Source organism: Ursus maritimus, unplaced genomic scaffold (assembly GCF_017311325.1).
Source record: "Ursus maritimus isolate PB19 unplaced genomic scaffold, ASM1731132v1 scaffold_26, whole genome shotgun sequence".
NCBI lineage: Eukaryota > Metazoa > Chordata > Mammalia > Carnivora > Ursidae > Ursus > Ursus maritimus.
Genome location: NW_024425119.1, coordinates 8,583,511 through 8,591,166, shown reverse-complemented (window position 1 = coordinate 8,591,166; position 7,656 = coordinate 8,583,511).

Genomic DNA, 7,656 nt, shown 5'->3' with positions numbered 1-7,656 from the left:
TGAGAAAAAAAAAAAGAAAAAAGAAAAAAACTGATAAACTCTAAAGGCCTGGCAATTATATACATTTGTTCATTTAGCCAGTCAATTTGTTACCCACTATACGCTAAGTAATACAAATATCACTGAAACAAGTGATGCTCATAGTCCATACCCTAACCTTAAATTTTAATATGGAAGGCATATGTGATGGTTATTTTTTTTAAAGATTTTGGTTTTAAGTAATCTCTATACCCAACATGGGGCTCAAACTCACAACCCTGAGATCAAGAGTTGCAAGCTCTACTGAATGAGCCAGCCAGGTCCCTCTGTGATGGTTAATTTTACATGTCAACTTGGCTGGGCCACAGTGCCTAGATAGTTGGTCAAATATTATTCTAGATGTTTCTGTGGGGGTGTGTTCAAGTGAGATTTACATTTAAATTGAGGGAATTTGAATAAAGCAGATTGCCCTCCATAATGTTGGTGGACTGTGTTCAATCAGTTGAAGGCCTGAATAGAACTAACACTAACCTCCACTGCCCTGCCTCCAAGCAAGAAAGAATTCTGCGGAGATGGCCTTTAGAGAGTTTCTATCCTGCTGGCCCACCTGTGTGGACCTGCCAGCCTCCATAATTATGTGAGCAAATTCTTTAAAACAAAAATCTTTCTCCGTATACACACATCCTATTGGTTCTGTTTCTCTGGAGAACCCTGATAAATTTTGGTACCAAGAAGTAGGTGCTGCTATAACAGATACCTAAAAATGTGGAAGTGCCTTTGGAACTGAGTAATGGATAGAGGCTGGAAGAATTTTGAGGTACGTGCTAGAAAGAGCCTATATTGCCTTGAAGAAATTGTTGTTAGGAATATGAATGTGAAAGGTGATTCTGGGGGCATCTGGGTGGCTCAACTGGTTAAGCATCTGCCTTCAGCTCAGGTCATGATCCTGGGGTTCTGGGATCGAGCCCCACATCAGGCTCTTTGCTTGGCGAGGAATCTGCTTCTCCCTCTCCCTCTGCCCCCTCCCTGCTTGTGCTCTCTCCCTCTCTCAAATAAATAAATAAAAATGAAAAAAAAAAAAAAAAAAGAAAGGTGATTCTGGTGAAATCTCAATTAGAAACTGGAGGAAAGCTGATCCTTCTTATAAAGTGATAAAGAACTTGGTGGAATTGTGTTCTAGTGTTTTGTGGAAACTAGAACTTGTTTATAATGAAATAGAATGTTTAGCTGAGGAGATTTCTAAGCACAGTGTTAGAGGTATGACTTGGTTTCTCCTTGCTGCTTATAGTAACACCTGAGAGGAGTGAAATAAATTGAAAGAGGAATTGCCAAGCAAAAAGGAACCAGAAGGTGAAGATTTGGAAAATTCTTCACCTATCTGTATTACAAAAACAAGAATGCTTTCTCTGAAGACACCAAGGGTGTGACTGGAAAATCATTTGATAAAGAGATCATGAACACAACTCATGGGTTTCATCAGACATCTCAGCAGAATCTAGGAATGGAGATGGTGTTATGCCAGCAGACACACTGCCAGCTAGGACTAAGGGCACAGAGAGAAGACAAGATGAAGGAAGGCTAAGTCTGCTAGGATTCCGCAGAATGGGACAATAGAGCTATCAAAATTTCCTATCTTTCAATAAGAGGTAAGAATGTCACTGAAGTTGATTCTGAGATCAGCAGAGTTGCTACCCCCACCACAGGCCCAGAGCACAAGGGCCCTCAAGACAAGGCCATCTACTCTTCAGTTTCAGTGGGCTGGACTGGCCCCCACGACTGAAGGGACAACAGTCACCTCAGTGGGACTTGAGGGCAGAGCAGTGAGCCTCTGAGGGTTATCTTGAGACTTAACTCTAATGAAACATAGATTTCTTGGATTTGACACCAAAAGCACAGGCAACAAAAGCAAAAATAGACAAATGAGACTACATTAACCTTACAAACTTTTGTTTATCAAAGGATACAATCAACAAGGTGAAAAGGCAACCTCTGAAATGGAAGAAAATTTTGCAAATCATGTATCTGATAAGGGCCTATATCCAGAATATGTAAAGAGCTCAACAACACAGTAACTCAAATAACCTGATTAAAAATGGGCGAAGGGGGGTCCTGGGTGGCTCAGTCATTAAGCGTCTGCCTTCGGCTCAGGGCGTGATCCCAGGGTCCTGGGATTGAGCCCCGCATCGGGCTCTCTTCTCCGCTGGGAGCCTGCTTCTTCCTCTCCCACTCCCCCTGCATTTGTTCCCTCTCTCACTGGCTGTTTCTGTCTCTCTGTCAAATAAATAAATAAAATCTTTTAAAAAATAAAATAAAAATAAAAATGGGCAAGGGATTTGAACAGACGTTTCTCCAAATATGATACACAAATGTCCAACAGCATATGAGCATATGAAAAGATGCTCAACATCATTGATCATTAAGAAATTCAAATCAAAACTACAATGAGAAATCTCTTCACACTTCTTCTAATGGTCAATATGAAAAACAACAACAGAAAATAACAAGTGTTGGTGAGGATGTGGAGAAACTGAAACTCTTGTATACTGTTGGTAGGATTGTAAGTAGTGCAGCTGCCATGGAGAACAGTATGGTAGTTCCTCAAAAAATTAAAACTAGAACCACCCTGTGATCCAGCAATGTCCCTTCTAGGTGTAGATCCAAAAGAACTGAAAACAAGGTCTTTTTTTTTTTTTAATTAAAGATTTTATTTATTCATTTGAGAGTGAGAAAGAGCACAAGTGGGGGGAGGGGCAGAGGGAGAAGCAGACTCCCTGCTGAGCAAGGAGCCCGATGTGGGACTTGATCCAGGACTCTGGGATCATGACCTGAGCTGAAGGCAGATGCTTAACGACCGGGCCACCCAGCCGCCCTGAAAGCAAGGTCTTAAACAGAAATATATGCCTGCTCATGAAGCACACCTAGTACTCTTCACAATAGCCAAAGGTGGATGCAATCGAGGTGGCCATAAAGAGATGAATAGATAAATATCCAAGGGAATATTATTCAGCCTTAAAAAAGGAAGGAAATCCTGTCACATCTTACAACATGGATTGACCTTGAGGCCATTATGCTAAGTGAAATAAGCAAGTTATAAAGAGATAAATACTGTATGATTCCACTTACAGGAGGTATCTAAAGTAGCCACGTTCATAGAAACAAACACTAGATTAGTAACCTAGAAGGAAGAAAAGGGGAGTTGCTCTTTAATGGGTATACAGTTTCAGTTTTGCAAGACGAAAAAGTTCTGGATATCTGTTTCATAACAATATGAATATACCTAACATTACTGAACTGTTCACGTAAAAATAGTTAAGATGGGGCACTTGGGTGGCTCAGTCTGTTAAGCAACTGCCTTCAGCTCAGGTCATGATCCCAGAGTCCCAGGATCGAGACCCACATCAGGCTCCTTGCTCAGGGGGCAGTCTGCTTCTTCCTCTGACCCTCCACCCTCTTGTGCTCTCTCTCTCTCAGATGAATAAATAAAATATTCTAAAAAATGGTTAAGATGGTAAATTTTATGTTATGTGCTTTATTTTTTTTTTTTTTAAGATTTTTTATTTATTTATGTGACAGAGATAGAGGCAGCCAGCGAGAGAGGGAACACAAGCAGGGGGAGTGGGAGAGGGAAAAGCAGGCTCATAGCAGAGGAGCCTGATGTGGGGCTCGATCCCATAATGCCGGGATCACGCCCTGAGCTGAAGGCAGACGCTTAACCGCTGTGCCACCCAGGCGCCCCCCTATGTTATGTGCTTTAAACCACAATAAGAAAGAAAGAAAAAAACCAGTGGGATTTACCTTGCTACATTTTAGACTTGTTTAGTACTTGTCCCTTTCTTTCTAATTTCTCCCTTTTGGAAAGAGAATGTCTGTCGTACGCCTGTCCCACTATTATATTTTGGAAGCACATAACTTATTTGGTTTCAGGGGTTCATATTTGGAGAGAAATCCTGCCTTAGGATGAATATATTTATGTTTCCAAAAAAGTATTTGCTGTTGAATAGAGAAGTTGCTGGTGGAGAGCAAGAGTAGAAACCCATTAGGAAGCTCCTGGGCCAGGTAAGAAATGATGAGGACTTGAAGTTGGCAGGACTTGAAAGAGGGTAGTAGGAGTAGTAGTAGGAGTAGTAGAAGTAGTAGAAGCAGTAAGTTGTTGGATTTGAAAGATATTTTTAAGATAGAGCCAACAAGGCGGTCCCTGGGTAGCTCAGTTGGTTAAGCATATGACTTTGCCTCAGGTCATGATCTCAGGGTTTTTTGTTTTTTTTTTTAAAGATTTTATTTATTTATTCGACAGAGATAGAGACAGCCAGCGAGAGAGGCAACACAAGCAGAGGGAGTGGGAGAGGAAGAAGCAGGCTCCCAGCAGAGGAGCCTGATGTGGGGCTCGATCCCATAACGCCAGGATCACGCCCTGAGCCGAAGGCAGACGCCCAACGACTGCGCCACCCAGGCGCCCCTCAGGGTTTTGGAATCAAGCCTGGTATCAGAGCCCAGCATTGGGCTCAGTGCTCGGTGGGGAGTCTGCTTGTCTCTCTGCCCCCACCCCACTCATGTTCTCTCTCTTTTTCTCTCTCTCTCCCTCACTCAAATAAATCTTAAAAAAAAAAAAAAAGCTAGAACCAACAGGGTTAACTGACAGTCTACATGTTGGGTATAAGAGAAGAAAAAAGAGTAAAAAACGATCTTCAGGGTTTTGGCCTGATCAGCTGGAGAGTTGGGGTTGCCATTTATTCAATCAGGAAGGCAGAGAAAGGAGCATATTTGAGAAGTCAAATCAAGAGTTTTGTTTTAGACATGTGAAGTCTGAGATATTGTGTGGTTTTTTTTTTTTTTTAAGATTTTATTTATTTGTCAGAGAGAGAGAGCACATGCAGGAGTATCGGCAGACAGAGGGAGAAGCAGGGTCCCCGATGAGCAGGGAGCCTGATGTGGGGCTCGATCCCAGAACCCCCGGATCACAACATGAGCCAAAGGCAGACGCCTAACCAACTGAGCCACCCAGGCATCCCTAAAGTCTGAGATATTGTTAACAATATCTAACAATAGGGGTGCCTGGGTGGCTCAGTTGTTAAGCGTCTGCCTTTGGCTCAGGGCGTGATCCCAGGATCCTGGGATCAAGCCCCACATAGGGCTCCCTGCTCAGCTAGGAGCCTGCTTGCCTGCTTCTTCCTCTCCCACTCCCCCTGCTTGTGTTCCCTCTCTTGCTGGTTGTCTCTCACTCTGTCAAATAAATAAATAAAATCTAAAAAAAAACAAAACCAAAAACAAACCAATATCTAACAATAGGCCTAACAATAGGGCACTCTTCTCTCATCCTAAAATTCTGGGATTATAAAGAAACAAAAAATACGGTTTCTCTCTTTAAGGTCCCATGGAAGGGGATGGAGAAACATATAAACCAGTGTTTTGTGTTTTGATTATTAATGTTATTATTAATAGACTTTATTTTAGGGAGAGCAATTTTAAATTTACAGATAAACAGTGAAGAAAGTACATACAGGGGCACCTGGTGGCTCAGCTGGTTAAGTGTCTGCCTTCAGCTCAGGTCATGATCCCAGGGTTCTGGGATCGAGCCCTGCATCAGGCTCCCTGCTCAGCGAGGAGCCTGCTTCTCCTTCTCCCTCTGTCCCTCCCCCTGCTCATGCTCTCTGTCTTTGTCTTTCTCTCTCAAATAAATAACTAAATTAAATTTTTGAGGAGGGAAAAAAAAAGTACATAGAGTTCCCATATACCATCTCAGCTTTCCTATTATTAACATTTTGCTTGAGTGTAGTACATTTGTACAACAGAGTCACCCAAAGTCCACAGTTTACATCAGGGTTCGCTCGCGGCACTGTAAATTTTATGGGATTGGACAAATGTATAATGACATGTCTCCATCATCACAGTATCATAATGAATAATTTCACTGTCCTAAAAAACCTCTGTGCTCTGCCTATTCATCCATCCTCCACTCGACACCCCAACCCCTAGCAACCAGTGCTCTTATTGTTTCCATAGTTTTGCCTCTTGCAGAATGCCATATATAGGCATACCCCGGTGATACTGCAGGTTTGGTTCCAGACCACTGCAATAAAGCAAATATCATAACAAATCAACTCAAACGAATTTTTTTGGTACACATAAAGTTATGTTTACACCATACTGTAGTCTATTAAATGTTCAATAGGGGCACCTGGGTGGCTTGGTTCCTTAAGCATTGGACTCTTTTTTTTTTTTTTAAAGATTTTATTTATTTATTTGACAGAGAGAGAGACAGCCAGCGAGAGAGGGAACACAAGCAGGGGGAGTGGGAGAGAAAGAAGCAGGCTTCCAGCAGAGGAGCCTGATGTGGGGCTCGATCCCAGAACACCGAGATCACGCCCTGTGCCAAAGGCAGACGCTTAACGACTGAGCCACCCAGGCGCCCCTAAGCATTGGACTCTTGATTTTGGCTCCGGTCCTGATTTCAGCGTCCTGGGATCAAGTCCCCTGTCCGGCTCCAGGCTCCGCACAGAGTCTACTTGTGATTCTCCCCCTCTCCCTCTTTCTCCCTCACTGCCCCTCCTCCTGCTCACAGTCTCTCTCTAAAATAAATAAATAAATCTTAAAATGTGCAATAACACTATGTCTAAAAAGCAATGTAAATCCCATAATCTAAAAAATATTGGTTAGAAATGCAAACCATTAATTGAGCTTTCAGTGAGTGGTAATCTTTTTGCTGGGGGAGGGTCTTGCCTTGATGTTGATGGCTGATGACTGATTAGGGTGGTGGCTGCTAAAGACTGGGGTGGTTGTGACAATTTCTTTCTTTCTTTCTTTCTTTCTTTCTTTCTTTCTTTCTTTCTTTCTTTCTTTCTTTCTTTTTTCTTTCATAAGCTCTAGGCCCAATGTGGGGCTTGAACCCAAGACCCCAGATCTAGAGTTGCATGCCCTACCAACCGTGCCAGCCAGGCGCCCCATGGCAATTTCTTAAAAACAAGAAAACAGTGAAGTCCTCCCCACCCCTTGATTCACAAATGATTGTAATGTGAGATGCTATTTGCTAGCATTTCACTCATAGAACTTCTTTCAAAATGGGAGTCAATCCTCTCAAACCCTGATGCTGCCTTATTGGCTAAGATTATGTAATATTCTCAATCCTTTGTTTTCATTCCAACAATCTTCATAGCATCTTCAACAGGAGTATATTCCATCTCAAGAAACCACTTTCTTTGCTCTTCCATAAGAAGCAAGTCCTCATCTGCTCAAGTTTGATCATGTGATTGGAGCAAATCAGTCCCATCTTCAGGCTCCACTTCTGACTGTAGTTCTCTTGCTGTTTCTACCCCATCAGCAGTTCCTTCTCCACTGAGATTGTGAACTTCTCAAAGTCATCAATAAGAGTTGGAATTACCTTCTTCGAAACTCCTGTTCATGTTGAAACTGTGACCTCTTCCCATGAACCACAAATGTTCTTAATGGCATCTAAAATGGTGAATCCCAGGGTGCCTGGGTGGCGCAGTCGTTAAGCGTCTGCCTTCGGCTCAGGGCATGATCCCGGTGTTCCGGGATCGAGCCCCACATCAGGCTCTTCCACTGGGAGCCTGCTTCTTCCTCTCCCACTCCCCCTGCTTGTGTTCCCTCTCTCGCTGGCTGTCTCTCTCTAATAAATAAATAAATCTTTAAATAAATAAATAAATAAATAAATAAATAAAT